This window comes from Grampus griseus (genome assembly GCF_964374135.1).
Source record: "Grampus griseus genome assembly, chromosome: 1".
NCBI lineage: Eukaryota > Metazoa > Chordata > Mammalia > Artiodactyla > Delphinidae > Grampus > Grampus griseus.
Window position 1 is genome coordinate 120,403,741 of NC_139017.1, and position 22,505 is coordinate 120,426,245.

The window sequence follows — 22,505 nt, forward strand, 5'->3', positions numbered from 1 at the left end:
TGTTTTCTTGATATTGAGCTGCATGAGCTGCTTATAAATTTTGGAGATTAATCCAGAATATACTTCTCTACCATCCCTAGGCCCAATTATGAGAATCTCACTTATCTCCTTTTATCCCTCAGCAATAGCTGTCATTTGCATGGCTGGTCCTGATGTCTGTTGCCAGGGTCAAGCACCTTGAGCAGACAGCTGGGCCTCCTTGATGAAAGATTCCCACCTCTATAATTCACCTAGACCTCTCTAATTCACTTCAACCCATTATCTGCCAGAGGTACAGCTTTACGATTGTTCGAACATATCACAAGATGTATCTGTTTGCTTTGCCCTGTGGGTACACTAATCTTTTTCTCTGAGACTGTGTATTTATTAGGGGAGAGGTTATTTTTTGCAGTCAGGACGTGTGAAGATGTAATGAGAATGTACTTAATTTATGGTTGCTGTTTCTATTTGCCTTATCTGTGCTGTATCTTTTCCAGATATTTCCCAAAGGAACAATTAATTCATCTAAAATATTTCTTATATAAATCTACACTTATGTGGTAACTTCACTGACACATGGTATAAACTCATTTCTTTCTATTTGCCAACTTGGCTCAATATGCTCTGGAAGGGAAAGTTTCCCTGATCAAATGGAAGAAACAAGGAACTCTAATAGAAGGAATATGGGTCCCTTTTCTACTACAATTCCCACATTCTCTCCAAATGAAAACCATAAAACACTTGTTTTATTTTTGCAAAATAATGGAGGGTAAGCTGTTGGATAGAAGAAGGAACTAGTTTAAAGACTTGCTGATATTGGAGATTTTGAGTTCTTTATTCTCAGAGTTAAAAGCCTTTGGAAGAGCAAAAGATTATATCTGTGTCGGCATTTAACTATGGTGGGGATCAAATGCCACTGATTCATGCTCATTAGGGCTGCTTCTCCGTCAACTGAGAGGCTTAAGGAAGTCTTTATGAGAGCTCAGTGAGGATTAACTTCATAGACAAGAATAATATGAAAAAAATCTCTATGGTTGCTCTTACTTTGTGAGAGAATGAGATCATTTAGTTATTATGCCCTGGGAAACTTTAAAAAATTTAAGTACGTTATAGTCAGAAATATACATATTAACTCCTTTAAAATCTGTGAGAGATGGGGTTACTACAATGGTACTTTTATCCCCAGTAAGAGAAAAGCTAATATTGGTTATCATACGTGTGGGGGGAAAAAAAAAAAGCTGACTAACAAGTTCCCTTGGTTGACTTTGGCATATCTAAATAATTGCATGGTATACTTGGTATGCATGTGTGTGTTGGTTATAATCCATGATTTTAATTCAGAAGTTATTAACTATTTATATTTCTGTTATGAATACATAGTACATGATAAATACACACAGAAATATATTTTCTAATTATGATTTTTCTTGATCTACTTGCCTTTTACTTTCAAAATGATTTTGAATGGCATCAAAAACAAATGACCTCACTGTACAGTTGGAAGAATCAGGGTGCATAAAATAAAAAGGCATCCTTAGAGTTATAGTGTCAGTTAGTGTCTGCTCTTCTAATACCCAGATTTTACACTCTCCAAGACACCCTGTAACTCTTTTTAAAGCTAATCACTATTATGGACAGTTAATGTGACCACATGTATTTCCAAAAACTTCACTGTGCTATGCCAATATTTGATAATAAATCTGTATTTATAGATGAAGAATCTCTAGGACAAATAATTAAACAAAGTTTCTCCACACTGTGTAGATACTTCACTGTTTTGTTTTCATGGGATTCTGTTCAGTTCAATAAATTAACAAATATTTGTTTAGGACTTTACATATACTAGATATGGTGCAAACATTAGAGTGAGAGAAAAATAAGACAGTGATTATAATAAAAAACAATGTTTCTATGGCTTTACTTATATTGGGTAATGATTATATGCTTTCATATCTATCTCTTCTACCCTATTCACAAGATTCTAATATTGAGGAATATAGATTATGTCTTGTGACTATAACTAACTGGTAAATGAAATATTTTCTTCAAATGATAACAGCTCCTAATTAAAATATACTCAGAGTATTCATAATTGATTCAACTCTTTATCATGATCTTCTGACCAGGGCCTTCCCTGGGTGTCCAGTGGTAAAGAATCTGTCTTCCAATGCAGGGGATGTGGGTTCGATCCCTGGTCAGGGAACTAAGATCCCACATTCTGCGGGGCAACTAAGCCCGCACACCTCAACCAGAGAGCCCGCGTGCCACAAGCTACAGAGCCCATGTACTCTGGAGCTCACACTCCACAACTAGAGTGAGAAAACCCACACACCACAACTGGAGAGAAGCCCATGCACTGCAACAAAGAGCCCGTGTGCTGCAATGATAGATCCTGCATGGCCCAGCTAAGATCCGATGCAGCCAGAAAGAAAAAGCAGAAAAAATCAATTAATTAAAAAATAATTATTAAAACAAATCTTCTGACTAGACAGTTTAATGGAAAATTTTTATTTTCTTTCCTTAATTAATACATAGAAATATCTATTTCCCCTAATATAATATAAACACCAGAAACATCTCTGATGTTCAACTCTATTTCCTTCCTTAACAACAATGCATTGAGGAGATTTTTAAAATCTTGCCAGTCTGAACATCTTGGTCTGAGGCTTTTACCTAAGCTAAAGTTGCATGACAGAATGAAAGGAGACAAGATATGACCTGATAGAAATTGAGATACATAAAGATCTCTCCCATTTCCTACCTCATCCTGTTGTCAGCTACTGAAACAAATTTCCCTTCTTTTCTTCTGTATTTTTCTAGAATCCAATGGTCATATCCTAGGAAGGGCATTTCTATACTACTTTTGTAACATAAGTATATATAACTTGATTTCAGCAAAGGGATAGTTAATCTTTATAGATTTGTCTCAGTTACTATTGACAGAGGTTGGATTTCATTCTAGGTCCCCATTTGTAAACAAGATTAGACTTGCTCTGTGGCACAGCAGATGATCAGCTTCCGTAAGTGTTTCATGTACACTTAAAAGAATGTATATACTGTTAACATTGGAGGTGCTGTTCCATAGATCCCAATTGTATCAATTTTATTGTATTTGCTGCTCAGATCTTCTGTATGCTTGATGATTTGCTGTCTGCTTTTTCTATCAGTTATTGAGAAAAGTATGTTAAAGTTCCTACTATGGTTAAATATATGTTTCTCTCATCTTTCAATATTGTAAATGTTTTAATTTCTGAAATTATATTATTACATGCATACAGATTTGACATTGTTAAATACTCTATTTTAATCATAATGAAAGGTCCCTTGTATTGCTCAGTCAATTTTTTCCTTAAAGTTTATTTTGTCTGACATTTTTATAGACATACCAGATTTTGTGTGTTTGTGAAGAGGGGAAGAGAAGTAGGGTGACTGTTTGCAGAATGTATCTTTCCACATTTTTAATTGGAAATCTATGCACTTATTTGAAATATTTTTTCTTGTAAGAAGGATATTGCTTTATTTACTTTCCATAACAATCTTTCTTTTTTATATAGATTTCAAATATATTTTATACAAATACTGACAAAATTTATTTCATATCTAATAGCGTATTTTCTGTTTCTGTTTATCCTACCTGTTTTATGTACCCTTTCTTTCCTTTCTTCTATTTTTGGACTACTCAGACTTATTTTATTATTCTATTTCTCCCTTTTATTTTGTAAAGTTTATTTTTTGTAAAAATAATTTGTGGGGGGTTATACTAGAAATGAAAACATACCTCTACACTTTGTATATCCTAATATATATTAATGCTTTCATTACTTCCCAGACAAAGCTATCTAGAAATGTTTAACTCCACTTGATCCAGCTTAAATTTTGCATTTTCTTGCATTTTAATTTTTTGATCACTTTAAGCCCCAGAATATTCATTTAAAATTTACTGACTTCTTCATCATTTCTGTGGTTCTTTATTCTTTCTAGCATTTCTATGTTTCTCTCTGGATGTATTCCCTTCCTACCCAAAGGTCTCCTATTAATATTTCTCCAAGAGCATGCATGGTGGGAAAAAAAAAATCTCTGTCTCTCTCTTAATTTGAATAAGTGTTTACCCCTTCACTTCCTTTTTAATTTTTAATATTTATTTATTTTGACTGCACCAGATATTATTTGTGGTATGAGGGATTTTCATTGTGGAAAGCGGAATCTTTTAGTTGAAGCATGCGGACTTCTTAGTTGCGGCATGCATGCAGGATCTAGTTCTCCGACCAGGGATGGAACCTGGGCCCCTTACACTGAGAGTGCGGAGTCTTACCCACTGGACCACCAGGAAAGTCCCCCCACTTCACTTTCAAAGGATACTTTTTTTTGGTGTAGATTTTGAGGTTAGACTTTATTTTCTCTCAGTGCATTTGAGATGCCATATTGTCTTCTGGACTCTAGAGAGTCTATTGAAAATTCAGAATTCACACTTATTGATCATCTGAACAAAATATGTCTTTTTTTTTTTTTGAATGGCTGCTTTTAGGTTTTCCCTTTGTTTTTGGCTTTCAATAGTTTGATTATAAAATGTCTAGATGTACTTCTCATTGAAATTATTTTGCTTCAGATTCATAAGGATTTTTAAAACTGTGCTTGGAATTTTTCATATGTTTTGAAAACTTCTGTCAATGTATCTTCAAATTTTGCATCTTATCCATTCCATGTCTCTTCCTAGGTCAACCATTACATATATTTAAAATCCTTTACTCTATCAACATTTTCCATATAGAGTTTTCTCTATTCTTCCATCTGTTTTGGACTCTGTACTTCATTCTGGATACTATGTAATCACCTACTTACAATTCACTATATATTTCTTTTGCTGTGCCCAAACTGCTATTAAGCCTACCTATTGACCTCTAAATTTGTTTATTGAGTTGTTCATACCTATAGTTTCTATTTGATATTTTTATATATTCTAAATCTCTATGAACATTCTACATTGTAATGCCAATTTTCTTGAATATATTAGTCACAAGATCTGGCTGATGCTTAATTCTTCCAAATATGGAAAAAAATATGGAAATACAAAGATACCACCTCCTCTACAAGCTAAATATTTTTTTCATTCAATAGTAGTACATTATTCATTCAACATTAATTGGTTTCCTACTATATTGGTACTTTGTTCTTCCTTGTTCATAAAATCAGGAATATAGCAAGAGCTTTTTGTTTATTTGTTTTAGAGAACACAGTATATGCTGCCACAAGGTAAACATTTAGGCAATTATTTAACATGGCCAAGTAATAATAAAACAATGCAAATAGCTATGAAAATGGGGAGGTTAGCTTACTGGGAGGCTGGGACAGGGAGGGAGTGTGCAGAACATCTTTCGATACTTCCTTAGAATTAAAAGAATTTTAATATATCTTAAACATTAAAATAGGAGGTAGCCAGGCATATCAAGTGTGTGAAGGTGAGTAGAATGGGAAGCTCATTCCAAGCAGAAGTGGCAGATTGCATAAAGGGAAGGAACTGCTTAGTGTATACGGGGAACCACAAAAGTGTAATGTAGGTAGTCATAAAGATTTGCTTCTGAGACAACACCTACCAAACCATGAAATACCTTATATTCCTTTCTTGTTTTCTGGACTATGTGAATGTGTTAGTGGGAAGCCACTGACGTGATTTAGACAAGAAAGTGAAAAGATCAAGTTTATGTATTAGAAAAATTTCTGCAAAAGCATGATAGAAGATGAATTATTAAGGGACAACAGCAGAGGCAGGGATGCTTGTTAAGATGCTGTTGAAGTAGCATAGTAAAATAGCATATCAGGTAATCATTTAGGACTTGAATAAAGGACAAACAGTTGTAGAAAATGAGGCAGAAAATCAGTAGTGTAAATATCAGCTGACTCATGAGAGTTGAATGAGTGTGCATATCTTCCCAACTATGTGTTCAGTTACATCACTTTGATGGCTTGAAATCTGCTGTGGTGGATGTTATCTACCCAAAGATAATTGTCAAATGCCAAAAATCAAGCTTTACATTTTTTCCCAAAGAACTGGTTGCTAAGCATTTACAACACACTGCTGGGCAGAATGGATTAGAGAAATGTCTGGAAGCAAGCTATAAGACTTGACTTAGTACTTGGAGGCTGAAGAAATGGATGAGTCAAGTTTGTCTATCAAGTTTTCACTTGGGTGAACAGATAGATACTGTTTCTATAACTGAAATACAACCTAAGAGTAGGATTTAGGGCAGGGAACTGAATTTCAGGCATAGGTGACAACATTCAAGTCAAAGCGTTCAGCAGGTAATAGGATATATGAAGTTTTGAGTCATGAGCACATGTGTGTAGTTAAAATAATTTTGCTAGAGGAAACTGACCAGGGAGAATATGTGTGTTAGAATTTAAGAAGAAAATTTGAAGCAGTTCCAAATGCTGATGGTGACATAAAGTAGAAGCCATAAGGAGGCAAAGGTGAAGGATCACACAGGCATGAGGAGAATTAGCATAAACCATTGTTGCTGTGGAAAGAAAAAAAAGAGTTTTTCCAAACAAAGGGCATGTCAGCAATGCTGAGTGCTGCAGAGATGCTGCTAGATCCTAGAGTTGAGAAATGTGCATTGAGGTGAATAAGTAAGAAATCTCTGTTGACCCAAATAAATGAAATTTCTGATTTTGAAGGGGTGGTTGGTAATGAGGTGAATGTAGTAATTGTGATAAAATGTTTGAGTTTTTCTGAATAGACAGAATAGGAAGATGGAGTAAAAGAAAATTGAGATTCAGTCTAATAATGAACATGACTCATCCAGAAAAACTTAAAGAAGGTTGCAGTTGTCTTCCAGTATCCGTGGGTATCGGTTCCAGAAAACCCTTCAGATACCAAAATCTGCAGGTACATAAATCCCTTATATAAAATGACATAATATCTGCATATAAACTATGCACATCCTCCCATTTACTTTAAATCGCCTCTTGATTACTTTTAATACCTAATACAATATAAATGCTATGCAAATAGTTGTAAGTACAATGTAAGTGCTATGTAAATATTTGCTGGTGCACGGAAATTTCTAATTTTGCTTTTGGAACTTTCTGGAATTTTTTTCAAATTTTTGAGTAGCAGTTGGTTGAATCCATGGATGGGGATAAAAAGGACAAACTACGATTAGCCAGTAATCACTTTACCAGCATTTTGTGAAGTGGGATTATGGAGTGCATGGTAGTAGAAAAGCAGAGAGATTGGCACCCTATCTGGGAGACCCTGAGCCTCAGTTGGCTCTCTTTAATAATTATGAGGCTGCTTTTTGACAGTTACCTGTTAAAATATCTGGTATAGTCCCTGGAAAAAGATTACTTACACAAGTTTCTTTTACCTGCTTTGGCAGCAGTTAGTGACTTTGAATCAGGAAAGGGTCACTTTGTAGATTAAATAAGGCCTCTGAATGAGAATGTCAAAGATACATACACTGGCCATATAAATTTAATAAGGTTCCTTATTTTTGCTCCAGTTTGTACCTAAGTTTTCACAGTGGGACTTCTGCTTGGCCTTGAATGTATCAGCCTTGTTCCAAAGTTCTATTATTTGGGTTGCTATTTTGTTGCTCCATGTAAAAATTCTGATCTTTGCAATCTGCAATCCCCAGGCTTCCTAGGATACTCTGCATTTATTCCCAGAAGATAATATATGCTTTGTTTCATGTAGCTCTTCCAAATCTTACCTCTTCTTTAATATCTAAATGCCATTGACTACTGAAAACCATTAAAAAAAAAAAAAAACACCTTACCTACTTATCTAAGAGATTTTGTTGCTGTTGTTTGCACTCAGTCCTAATCATCTTTACCATTCCTTGAATACCTCACAGTTTTTGTAACCTCTCTTGAACTATGTATCATGTTTTATTTAATTCTCAGTTCAAATTTCAATGGCTGTATGTAATCTCTTCAACTGGAATGTATGTTCCTTGTGGGGTTATTTTACTTTGTATCTATCCAAAGGAACTTGGCATAGTTTCATACTTATGATAAAATTTTAATAGATACCTTTTGAATACTGATCATCTGTTAAATAGTGTATGGTTACTTTAAACACAGAATGTATTTATGCTGCTAGTAAATCCCTTGAGAGTGTTCAAACACCCTGGTCACATAGACACTGAATTAAGGATTTTGAAATATTATACGTAACAGCAACCTGTATCTCAGTCAGTCTCACCATGGCAACAGCTGCTTATTTCACAAAGAAGGAGACTGATTTCCCTTATAGGTAATGTAAAGCTTGATACCCAGAGTGTTTTGTTTTGTTTTGCTTTTTAAAGCAGAGTTACACACACATACACACAACAATAGCCTTATTTAAACAGGTTAGAAGTTGGGTTTCTTTAGGAAGTAGTTTTGTTTAAGGCTCATTTTAGAAACATATTTACCCAAAAAGAAGATTACAGCTACAATCTCACTTTGCCTTAAAAACAATATTCTCTATATTAAGCTAAGGACAGAAGACTTCAAGTTATCCAATAAAAAGAAAAATTGTTTAGAGATTTATCTGATTCGTGGAGTAAAATTAGAGGATAATTTTCAGGGAGATAAAAATTTAGCACCTTTAATAGGTAGCAAGATACCCAAAACTACTTTTTTGGGTATTGCTACTTCAGCTTTCTTTTGATTTCCATTTGCATGGAATATCTATTTCCATCCCCTCACTTTCAGTCTGAATGTGTCCCTAGGTCTGAACTGGGTCTGTTGTAGACAGCATATATATGGGTCTTGTTTTTGTATCCATTCAGCAATCCTGTGTCTTTTGGTTGGAGCATTTAATCCATTCACGTATAGGGTAATTATCCATATGTATGTTCCTATTACCATTTTATTAATTGTTTTGGATTTGTTTTTGTAGGTCCTTTACTTCTCTAGTGTTTCCCACTTAGAGAAGTTCCTTTAGCATTTGTTGTAGAGCTGGTTTGGTGGTGATGAATTCTCTTAGCTTTTGCTTGTCTGTAAAGCTTTTGATTTCTCCATTGAATCTGAATGAGGTCCTTGCCTGGTACAGTAATCTTGGTTGTAGCTTCTTCCCTTTCATCACTTTAAGTATATCATGCCACTCCCTTCTGGCTTATAGAGTTTCTGCTGAGAAATCAGCTGTCAACATTATGGGAGTTCCCTTGTATGTTATTTGTTGTTTTTCCCTTGCTGCTTTCAATAATTTTTCTATGTCTTTAATTTTTGCCAATTTGATTACTATGTGTCTTGTCATGTTTCTCCTTGGGTTTATCCTGTATGGGACTCTCTGCGCTTCCTGGACTTGGGTGGCCATTTCCTTTGCTATGTTAAGGAAGTTTTCGACTATAATCTCTTCAAATATTTTCTCTGGTCCTTTCTCTCTCTCTTCCCCTTCTGGGACCCCTATAATGCAAATGTTGTTGCATTTAATGTTGTCCCAGAGGACTCTTAGGCTGTTTTCATTTCTTGTCATTCTTTTTTCTTTATTCTGTTCTGTGGCAGTGAATTCTACCATTCTGTCTCCCAGGTCACTTATCTGTTCTTCTGCCTCAGTTATTCTGCTATTGATTCCTTCTAGTGTAGTTTCCATTTCAATTATTGCATTGTTCATCTCTGTTTGTTCTTTAATTCTTCTAGGTCTTTGTTATACATTTCTTGCATCTTCTCGATCTTTGTCTCCATTCTTTTTCTGAGGTCTTGGATCATCTTCACTATCATGATTCTGAATTCTTTTTCTGGAAGGTTGCTTATCTCCACTTCATTTAGTTGTTTTTCTGGGGTTTTATCTTGTTCCTTCATCTGGTACATAGCCCTCTACCTTTTCATCTTGTCTATCTTTCTGTGAGTGTGGTTTTTGTTCCACAGGCTACAGGACTGTAGTTCTTCCTACTTCTCTAAAAACAGATTTTGAAGCAAGACTGCTTGCCTTTGAACACTAGCTCTGGTTATTGCTAGACATGGGCAAATTACTTTATGACTGTTTATGAGTTTTCTCATCTTTCAAACAGAGGTTATGATAAAACCTATCTCACATAATTGTAAAGAGGTTTGAATGACTTAATGTATGTAAAACACTTAGATGGTGCTGGGAACAGTGTAAGTTCCATAAAATAGTGAGCTTTTTTCCATAACAAACATATTTTGATATATGAATAAAATTGAATAATATTAACATATATTCTCTTCGGCCAACAAATGAAGCCTATTGATATATGTTTGCAATAGTGAGTATGTAAGACCTTTGTAGGAAGGCAAGTTTGCATATCTTAGCCTGGTGTTCACTGAACTTATAGATGTTGTAGCTAGTTTCCCTTTAATCTAGATAATCAGAACTAAATTGCTGATGCATTTTTACTTGGAAAAGATTCCCAAGGACACATAATGATTAAATTTAAGTTTATGGTATCTTAATATTAAAAAGGGTACATAACAATGATTAAAAAAAAACACTGCTTCATAATCATGCTGTATTTATTGGCCAGGATAGTTACTAGACACTTAATTCAGTTGTTTCTACAGTTGTAATTTTCTAAAACAGCATGGATTCTCACCAACTAAATTTGTTAGTAATTATTCTATGGTGTTATAAAGTAAAACACTGTAGTGTATCTTTTAAGACTGGTAGGAAAGGTACTGATTGTAGCAAATGGTATTGTGATTACTTCATAGGCCACGGTGACTCCTATTGTGAGCATCTACCATTGGTTGTTTGTAATTTCTAACCCAAAACTTCTGATAATTGGTTGCAGAAAATCAGTTTCCTAATCCAAGTTTGGACTATTCAATTATCTGTCCTAGGAATTTGGATTCTGGACCAAGTTGTAGTTTCCTTTCATAGCTGGAACTAAATTGATGTAAATTTAAGAATTCAGAGGCAAGAATGTATATAAGGAAGAAGAGGGAGAAAGCTAGTTTGTAGAGAGAAAAAAATAAGAATAGAGGAGTAGAAAGGAAATATAATATTGTAGACTCAAGTAGGGAAATGGAGAGAGAATAGTTTCTAAATTCCTGGAAGGTTGTAGTCCTTCATCCAAACATTCATGGTTCTAGTTGTACAGCTTTTCTTCTTGAGATGCTGTACATTACCAACTGCCTCCTAATAAAATCTATAGCTTTGTTTAAACTAATAGATTGCAAGAATGGTACTGACTAATACCCTGGTATAATGAATTTATTGCAATAAATGTCTTCAAGTTGGTATACTTTTTTCATATTTGAAATGATAGAAATTAAAATTCTATAAATATCATGTGATAATTGTGGGAAATATGTTTTAGTGATACATAATAAACTTGGGCAAATCTATGAATCTATAAATATAATAATAGCTAACATTTACTGAACACATACTATGAATCAGACTCTGTCCTTAATGCATTTAATATGTTAACACATTTAATTCTATTAACATTTAATTTTCCAGTAATCCTATGAGGTAAATATTATCATTAATACTATTTTACAGATGAGGAAATTGAGGTAACCAGGTCTATTGCTGGTGGTAACCAGGTCTATTATTACTATTGCTAGTAATAGGTAGGGCTTGAGTTTGAACCCCAACATTCTTATCCCAGTGTCCATATTCATAACCACCATTCATTGTATTCAGATTTCCACATTTTCTCACTAGATTAAAATGACTTATATTTATTTTATTTATTTTAATAAATTTATTTATTTATTTTTTGGCTGTGTTGGGTCTTTGCTGCTGCACGTGGGCTTTCGCTTGTTGTGGCGTGTGGGGTCTACTCTTCATTGCAATGCTTGGGCTTCTCACTGCAGTGGCTTCTCTTGCTGCGGAGCATGGGCTCTAGGCACAGGGGCTTCAGTAGTTGTGGCACACAGGCTCAGTAGTTGCAGGGCATGGGCTTAGTTGCTCTGTGGCATGTGAATTTTGGGAGAACATAAATATGCAATCCAGAACTATATAGTCTAGAACTATAAGAAAGAGTGGGAGTGAGAGTGAGAGACAGAGAGAAGGAGACAGAAAGATTGTGTATACAAACATATAAGTAAATACACATATATTTATATATTCTTTTTGTTTTTATGGAATATGCAGTTTCTCCATATCTCTCTGTCTTCAGTTGTCTTTATTCCACTTTTTTTTGTTTGTTTGTTTTTGTTTTTGTTTTTTTTTTGCAGTACACGGGCCTGTCACCGCTGTGGCTTCTCCCATTGCAGAGCACAGGCTACAGATGCACAGGCTCAGCAGCCATGGCCCATGGGCCCAGCCGCTCTGCGGCATGTGGGATCTTCCCAGACTGGGGCACGAACCCATGTTCCCTGCATCGGCAGGTGGACTCTCAACCATTGCACCACCAGGGAAGTCCTTTATTCCACTTTTGATTTGTAATGCTTTCTGAATCTGAAGATTCAAATCTTTAATCACTTCTGAAAATTTGTCATCTAATCTTGTATAATTATATATTATTATTCCATTTATTCTTTCATCTTTTTATTCCTATTAAAATGAATTTGAAGATTCTGGTATATCTCCTATGTCTCTTGAGCAATTCTTCATAGTATAAATATTTTTAGCTCTTTGTGACACATACTGGCTCATTCCTCATATCTCTTTTCTACATACTTACTTAATCTTTATTGTGTCTAATATACTTTTTATCCCATTCATTAAATAGTTTATTTCTGCACTTATTTTTTTCATTGTGAGAAGTCCTACTTGGATCTTTTAAAATTTTCCTTTTTGTTATATCAAATTATCCTCTTCTTTTGTTATGTCATTTTTATCACTTTATTTTAAGCTTAATTATTTTAAAATTGCCTTTCATAACACTCTATTAGTCTATGTTTTGGGGGCACTTATTTTTTTCATATTTTCTATTAATTGATTCTTCTTCATGGTTATTGGTTTCCATGCATGTTTTTAGTTTTCTTTAATTGTGAGCAGGAATGGGCTATTCTATGTGCGTTCTATATGTCTTAAATTGTAAAAGTGCTTCATACTATATCAACTGACACTTAGGTTTTTAGTAGCTCTAGATTCTTTTTTATATAATTGTATAGTTTATGGATTTCATGTTATGCAGGCATTTTTAATTTTTTCTGCAATTTATTTTCTTTGTGTGAATAAATATTGTTTTTGTTTGGTTTTGGTTTACACATTTTTTTGTCCTCTACTCAAAATCCGTTATAAAGGTTAAGGTTTCTTGCTGCCTCTGAAGGTTACTGGGTAGGATTTATTTTGTTCCATCTGTTAGAGGGTAAAAATCTCTAATGTTCCTGACTCTGGCTGCCATGCCTAATGTGTAAACATCTCCTAGTCCATAATCCTCTGAGCTAAATCTGATCTGAATCTACTTTGGGATAACAAAGCATCAGATTTTCCTTACCATTCTTATTTTAATTTATTTCTGAGTTTTTAGAATTTATTTTTCTTTACAACTTTATCAATTAATTTAAAAATATGTTCTATATATTTCATCCAGAATTTCTAAAGCTTAGAAAGGTATAGAAGCTCATTCTCTTCAGCTCTATCCATCAATCGCCACAAGTCTGTTTTATGTTTTTTCCTTGAAAATATTATTGATTTTAGTATATTTTTAACTGACCACTGTTTTCTAATTGTCTGAAATGTTATGAATTGTTTCTCTTGATTTTCCAAAATATAATAATCTTATAATAATAATAATAACAAAGATAGACAATAAAACCTTCTATTACTAATGATGATAATTTATTTTCCTTTGTTATAGTAATACTTCCCATTTCTTATTTTATCATATTGGTTTTGATTCAAAGAGAAATGTTAAAAATCATGATTACAGCACACATCCTTGAATTTTCCTTGGTTTTAGAAAGAATTTCATTATTTTGTCATTAATCCATAATGATGGATCTTTGCTTGAGATAGTTTTTTTTTTATTAAATTAAAAATGCCTTTCATCATGTATTTCTTTAAGAACATTTTTCCCTTATTAGGTATTCCTATTTCTTTAAATCCATTTTTCACAAGGATAGCTGTAAATCTATAATGTTCTTTACTTTTTAGCTATTATTATGTTGACATATATTAATATATATTCCATTAACAATCAGTGTATTTGTAGAATAAATTCTACTTGGTCAAAGCATATTCATTATTTAATAACTAGTATGATCAGTTTACTAGTATTTAAATTGACATTTAACATCTTTATTATTGATCATACATGTTTGTGTGTGTTTAGGATAGATGAGTTTTAATAGCAGGTGTGCCACAGCTTAAACACACACACAGACACACACTCACACACACTGGAAATGTTGAACTAATTTAGAGAACATATGCCCAGTATCAATGAAATTATATATTTGCAAGTAACAGAAACTAACTTTTTAAGTATCTAAATATTTTACCATTTAAGTGTAGTTAATAAAAACCATTGGGCAGTTCAGTAATCTCAGGGAGAATTAGAGAAATAGGGTTTTAATTGAAAAGCTAGGAACAATTTTCAAAATCATACAGTAGACGTTTCAGTTACTAGATCTCTGTTACAAACTGCAAACACTGGGTCCTTCTATCTTTCACTACCACCTTCACTTGCAGCACTAAACAAAGGATTTTGACCATAGCCCTTTTTTTCTCTGGAGTCTCCATATCTCTCTGAAATGGCCACCAGAGGGCCTTTCTCCTATGCCCAGGAACAACTTCCAGTAGACAACTTTCAATTCTAGTCTGGTGGGAAGATCTGACTGGTGCAGCCTATTTTAAGTGTCTGAGTCCTTGAATTAAGAAAAGATTGGGGGGGGGGGGTTCCCTGGTGGCGCAGTGGTTGAGAGTCTGCCTGCCGATGCGGGGCACACAGGTTCGTGCCCCGGTCTGGGAAGATCCCACATGCCGCAGAGCGGCTGGGCCCATGAGCCATGGCCGCTGAGCCTGTGCGTCCGGAGCCTGTGCTCCGCAACGGGAGAGGCCACAACAGTGAGAGGCCCACATATCGCCAAAAAGAAAAAAAAAGAAAAAAGAAAGGTTGGGAAAATGTTTCTGACTTTTTCTTTACGTTAGTGAAATGTGTGTTTATCTTTCTCTAAGATACATAATTTACAAAAGGACTCAGTTACTAAGAGACCAAGAGAAAGGACACCTTCCTTAGTTATTTTAAAGAAATTACCTATAAAATTTATTTGGACCAGTGTAATGATTATCGTACGTATGTAACTTTACCATTCTTCTGATGAAAGAGACCACTTCCTCCTAAGTAAACAACAGTTACCAGCAAGATCATAGAAGTCATATTCCTAGACTCAGGCACTGGTTTTGGGATGGGCATGTTACCCAATGTTGTTGTATCAGGTTCTGGCAATTATCCAAAAGTTGTGCTTGGAAAGATGCACTGATGCTCTGAAGAAATGGGCGTATGGAAAAGCCATGGTTCCAGGCCATAGAAACAAGAAGGAAAAAATGTAGCTGATGACACCCAAATAAAAAGAAGAGGCAAGAAGCAGAAAGAGAGTCACAGAGCCCCAAGGCCATGGTTATACTCATAGTCCCGTACAGCTTTATGGGTTCCAATTATGTGAGGCAAACAAATCTGTGTTGTTGTCAGACTTTTTTTTCAGTTTGGCACACTGTTGGACACATGATTAAATTCTTCTTTACCATTGTCTCCCAGGATTATTGTTCAACAGCTTTTCAGTCTTCTTGAATTAGTTTTGAAAATATATATAATATGTTTCATATCATCAAACTTTCAAATGTATTGTTACTGAGTTTTAAATAAATGCTACAGTTTAAAAGTAGATCAATTTTCAATTAATTTTTCTAAGTGGTATGTGTTAAGGCTTAAATTTTTTTTTTGCTTCATATTTTTCTGAATAGACATATTCAATTATTAAATAATCATTTTTTGTAAAGCCTATCCTTTCCTCCAATGTATTGTGTTGCCCCTACATTGAAAATACGTGGACCATATAAGTTTATTTCAAGGTTTTCTATTCCATTTCATTGATCTATATATCTATCCTTATCTCCATACTGCAATGTCCTGATTACTTCAGAATTATGGTAAGCCTTGAAATCTATAACTATTTTATTTATTTCTAACAATCAATTCTTGGCTAATATATAATTTTTTTTTCAGTTTATTGAAAAATCTCCCCTCTATCATTATTTCTATATTTTATAGTTTTCTTGGACTTTTTTAAATTTCAAGCTTCTTAAGTTATATGAGTTTAATCTCTTTTTTTTACTTATTTTAAGTAATTGAAGCATTATATCTGTGAATTTTCTCATTCTATTTTTAAAACTTTTCCAGCAGTGTGATATACTGTCTTCTTATTTAGTTTTTCAAATAATAACAATACCTGGTTGTATTTTACTCTATATTTCATTGATTTATTTTAATGTCATAATATTTTAGTTGTCTTCTCAAATCTTGAGTTTTTAACTTTATTACATTTCACATTGCAGAATTAAATTTGGTATTATTTGGCACATATGGTTTTGAATGGTCCATTTTCATTAATATCTCTACATGGAACTTTATGTTTTTTTTCCTGAAAATATTAGTTAAAAGCTATACATATATAAAAAATTAAATTGACCCACAGGAATATTAACCTTTGCCCACCCCAAATATCAGAATGTGATTTATAATGATCAAAGGAAAACCAGCATTTTCAGCTTAGACAAATAGCATTAGGATTGTCTATAACATTCCATAAAACAGAAAGGTAAATGTTCACAAAAGTTTATCAATTTTAAACATAGAAGTATATCTGCAGATGTTAAAAATATCTGTCTTGTATATATCACATGGCTTGTGTAATTTCAAATGTGCCCAAGGACTCTAATATACAGTTATAATCAGTCAGAGAGAAGATATCTGAATTTTGATTTGTGGAAGAGATTTATGACCTATTTTCTGCTTTGTAAGGAGAACACATTGTCATGTAAAAGTACATTTTTCATCTGACTGATGAATATACATGCATGCCTACAGCAAGAAAAATGTAATTAGAAAATATTCTAATTTTAATTGAAGAACAATATTGTTTACTTTGAACTAGAACCCCTTTCCCAAATTCTTATATCTTTTCTCCAGAAACTGTATTTATGTAACTTTAATAAAATTCAAGCAAATACACCTGTAGGACTGGTAGAAGCACACATGTAGATACAAAGCCTAGGCCTTTAATGAGAACAGCAAGACAAAGAATCATTACCTGTAAGATTTACTATAGACTAACCTCATATTCATTTTGGCTTCCTTGCTTTTACCCATACTCACAGTACTGGGTTTTGACTTGAATTTAAAAATCCATTTTTCACACCAATATTTTCCCTGTGTATGAGTAGCTCTTATTTTTCTATCTCAGAAATGTAAATGTGGGCATTCACTCTTCAAGTTCTCACATATGTGCTAGAGTCTGGAGTTCTGCCTAGGCACTTTCGGCATTGTAACATCTAACCAATTCTTGATTCCATTTTTCAGTGTAAGAATTACTACTCGCCTATGCATAATGTTTTACATCATTTCTGCCAGGAGACTGACTTGATTGGAACTTGAGATAATTTTCTAGTGTGATGGAATTGTTCTAGATCTTGTTGTGAATACTTGCTACATGGGTATATTAATTCGTCAAGCTCATCAAACCTGTACTTAAGAAATGAACATTTTAGTTTATATCAATTAGACCCCAAACTATCAAAATAGTGGGAGGAGCAAAGTGAAAATCAACAAATATAGATTTGACTTTTGAGGAGGTTTCTTTTTGATGAGTGCAGATAACAAGTAATTGATGAGTTATATGAACTCCCAAGAGTTTTTTTTTTTTTTTTTTTTTTTTTTTTTAAGATGGGAGAAATAACAGGCATTTGGTGTGCTGATAAAAATGACCAACGGAGAAATAAGAAATGAGGATGAAGGAAGACAGGCAAAAATGCAGTAACTGTGCTAATGGGTAAACAAGAGTGGATGGGATCCAGTGTACCTGGCATGTTTTGGCCTCAAATAGAGAAAGAGGTCATATATCTGTGATAATGAGAGAGAAAGCACAGCTACAGAAGAGTAACTTGTGTTGATTGCAATTTACAAAAATTACTTTCTGATTGCTTCTATTTTATTCAGATAGAGAAGCAGGTATTAGAGTTTTGAGGACAAAGAAAAAAAGACAAACTGAAGATGTATTTACAAGGTAAAACTGGCTGGATTTAGTACTGGGTGAGAAAAAATTCAATGGTGAGCCTAATTTAGTATTTTTGATGGATTCTGAGTTTTACCTCTTTGTTGATGATAATACAGAAGTTAGATAATAAACTCCCAGAATAGTAGTGACTTTCTTAGAATTGTTTCTCTGCGTAGTCATTCTAACTATATCAAGATCACTGGAAGAATATTTTTCATGGAATTCTTTCCAGTTCTTGTGAAATAGAAATAAGATCTTGGAATGGTTTTATAGTAAGAACTTGGGTTTTAATATAAGCAAATTTTATGGCTCTGTGAAAGTTACTGGGCAAAATATTTTAAAATTTCTAATATAGGGAAAAAAAATGATGAGTTCTAGTAGTTTTCTAGTAGCATCTTTAGGATTTTCTATGTATAGTATCATGTCATCTGCAAACAGTGACAGTGACAGTTTTACTTCTTCTTTTCCAATTTGGATTCCTTTTATTTCTTTTTCTTCTTTGACAGTATAAAACTCCTAGAGGAAAACATAGGCAGAACACGATTTGACATAAATTGCAGCAATATCTTTTTGGATCCACCTCCTAGAGTAATGAAAATTTAAAAAAAAATAAACAAATGGGACCAAATTAAACTTAAAAACTTTTGCAGAGCAAAGGAAACCATAAACAAAACAAAAAGACAACCTACAGAATGGGAGAAAGTATTTGCAAGTGATATGACTAACAAGGGATTATCACCAAAATATACAAACAGCTCATGCAGCTGAATATCAAAACAATAATAATAATAAAATTAAAAAATAGGCAGAAGATCTAAATAGATGTGTCTCCAAAGAACACATACAGATGGCCAAAAAGCACATGAAAAGATGATCCACATCACTAAATATTAGAGAAAGGCAAATCAAAACTACAATGAGGTATCACATCACACTGGTCAGAATGGCCTTCATGAAAAAGTCTACAAATGATAAATGCTGGAGAGGGTGTGGAGAAAATGAAACCCTCCTACACTGTTGGTGGTAATGTAAATTGATGCAACCACTAAGGAGAACAGTATGGAGGTTCCTTAAAAAACTACAAATAGAGCTACCATATGACCCAGCAATCCCACTACTGGGCATACATTCAGAGAAAACCATAATTTAACAAGACACATGCACCCTAGTGTTCACTGCAGCATTGTTTACAATGGCTAAGACATGGAAGCACACTAAATGTCCATCAACGAATGGATAAAGAAGATGTGGTACATATATACAATGGGATATTACTCAGCCATAAAAAAAGAATAAAATAATGCCATTTGTGGCAACATGGATGGACCTAGAGATTATCACACTAAGTGAAGTTAGACAAAGACATATATCATGTGATGCCACTTGTATGTGGAATCTAAAAAAAAAAATGATATAAATGAACTTATTTACAAAACCAGAAGCAGACTTACAGAATTAGAAAATAAGCTTGTGGTGACCAAAGGGCAAAGTTGGGGATGGGAGATAAATTAGGAGTTTGGGATTAACATATACACACTACTATATATAAAATAGGTAATCAACAAGGACCTACTGTATAGCACAAGGAACTCTACTCAATATTCTATAATAACCTAAATGGGAAAAGAATATAGTTATTCATATATATATATATATATATATATATATATATATATATATATATATATATATATATATATAGGAATAACTTTGCTGTACACCTGAAACTAACACAACATTGTAAATCAACTATACTTCAATATAAAATAAAAATTAAAAAAAAAAAAGGATTGCTTCTCACTGGGGAAGGTTTACTCATCCTAAACCTAACTGAGATGTTGTTTTTTCTTTCCAGGTTTCCTTTCTGTCACTATTACTCCACCCACAAATATAATCTTCATCATCAGTATACCACTACTACTTGAGGAAATATCTCTACCACAACATTTATTACACTATAGTATAGTTCTTTCTTCACATTCTGTATTGCTAAGAAGTATATGACACGTGAACATTTCTGGTTCATTTTTGTGACCAGAGTATCTAGAGCAGGGACATGGAACCCAAAGAAGCACTAAAAGTGTACTTCAATAAACTGCATCCTCTATACTCTGCTAATAATAAACTCCATTTTAGAATGGCTAATGGACATAAATTATCTTCTTTAAAACATAATGGTGGCAGACAGCAGAAGCAAGAAGAAAAACAATCCTGCAGCCTGTGGAACAAAAACCACAGAATTCACAGAAAGATAGACAAGATGAAAAGGCAGAGAGCTATGTACCAGATGAGGAACAAGATAAAACCCCAGAAAAACAACTAAATGAAGTGGAGATAGGCAACCTTCCAGAAAAAGAATTCAGAATAATGATAGTGAAGATGATCCAGGACCTCAGAAAAAGAATGGAGGCGAAGATCAAGAAGATGCAAGAAATGTATAACAAAGACCTAGAAGAATTAAAGAACAAACAGAGATGAACAATACAATAATTGAACTGGAAACTACACTAGAAGGAATCAATAGCAGAATAACTGAGGCAGAAGAATGGATAAGTGACCTGGAAGACAGAATGGTAGAATTCACTGCCACAGAAAAGAATAAAGAAAAAAGAATGAAAAGAAATGAAAACAGCCTAAGAGACTTCTGGGACAACATTAAATACAACAACATTCGCATTATAGGGGTCCCATAAGGAGAAGAGATAAAGGACCAGAGAAAATATTTGAAGAGATTATAGTCAAAAACTTCCTTAACATAGCAAAGGAAATGGCCACCCAAGTCCAGGAAGCACAGAGAGTCCCATACAGGATAAACCCAAGGAGAAACACGACAAGACACATAGTAATCAAATTGGCAAAAATTAAAGACAAAGAAAAATTATTGAAAGCAGCAAGGGAAAAATGACAAATAACATACAAGGGAACTCCCATAAGGTTAACAGCTGATTTCTCAGCAGAAACTCTACAAGCCAGAAGGGAGTGGCATGATATACTTAAAATGATGAAAGAGAAGAACCTACAAGCAAAATTACTCTACCCAGCAAGGATCTCATTCAGATTCGATGGAGAAATCAAAAGCTTTACAGACAAGCAAAAGCTAAGAGAATTCATCACCACCAAACCAGCTCTACAACAAATGCGAAAGGAACTTTTCTAAGTGGGAAACAAAAGAGAAGTAAAGGGCCTACAAAAAAACCCCCAAAACAATTAAGAAAATGGTAATGGAAACATATATATTTAAAATTACTGCAAAATAAAAAGTTTACTTTAAAAAATCAAAAAAAAATCTGTATGGATAATTACCCTAAACATGAATGGATTAAATGCTCCAACCAAAAGACACAGGATTGCTGAATGGATACAAAAACAAGACCCATATATATGCTGTCTACAACAGACCCAGTGCAGACCTAGGGACACATTCAGACTGAAAGTGAGGGGTTGGAAAAAGATATTCCATGCAAATGGAAATCAAAAGAAAGCTGGAGTAGCAATACTCATATAAGATAAAATAGACTTTAAAATAAAGAATGTTACAAAAGACAAGAAAGGACACTACATAATGATCAAGCGATCAATCTAGGAAGAAAATATAACAATTATAAATATATATACACCCAACATAGGAGCACCTCAATACATAGAGTAACTGCTAAGAGCTGTAAAAGAGGAAACTGACATAACACAATAATAGTGGGGAACTTTAACACCTCCTTACCCCAATGGACAGATCATCCAAAATGAAAATAATTAAGGAAACAGAAGCTTTACATGACAAAATAGACCAGATAGATTTAATTGATATTTATAGGACATTCCATCCAAAAACAGCAGATTACACTTTCTTCTCAAGTGTGCATGGAACATTCTCCAGGATAGATCACATCTTGGGTCACAAATCAAGCCTCAGTAAATTTATGAAAATTGAAATCATATCAAGCAACTTTTCTGACCACAACACTATGAGAATAGAAATGAATTACAGGGAAAAAAAGTGTAAAAAACACAAACACATGTAGGCTAAATGATATGTTACTAAATAACCAAGAGATCACTGAAGAAATCAAAGAGAAAATCAAAAAAATACCTAGAGAAAAATGACAATGAAAACACGATGATCCAAAACCTATGGGATGCAGCAAAAGCAGTTCTAAGAGAGAAGTTTATAGCTATACAAGTCTATCTCAAGAAACAAGAAAAATCTCATATAAACAATCTAACCTTACACCTAAAGGAACTAGAGAAAGAAGAACAAACAAAACCCAAATTTAGCAGAAGGAAAAAAATCATAAAGATCCGAGCAGAAATAAATGAAATACAAACAAAGAAAACAATAGCAAAGATCAAAAAACCTAAAAGCTGGTTCTTTGAGAAGATAAACAAAATTAATAAAGCATTAGCCAGACTCA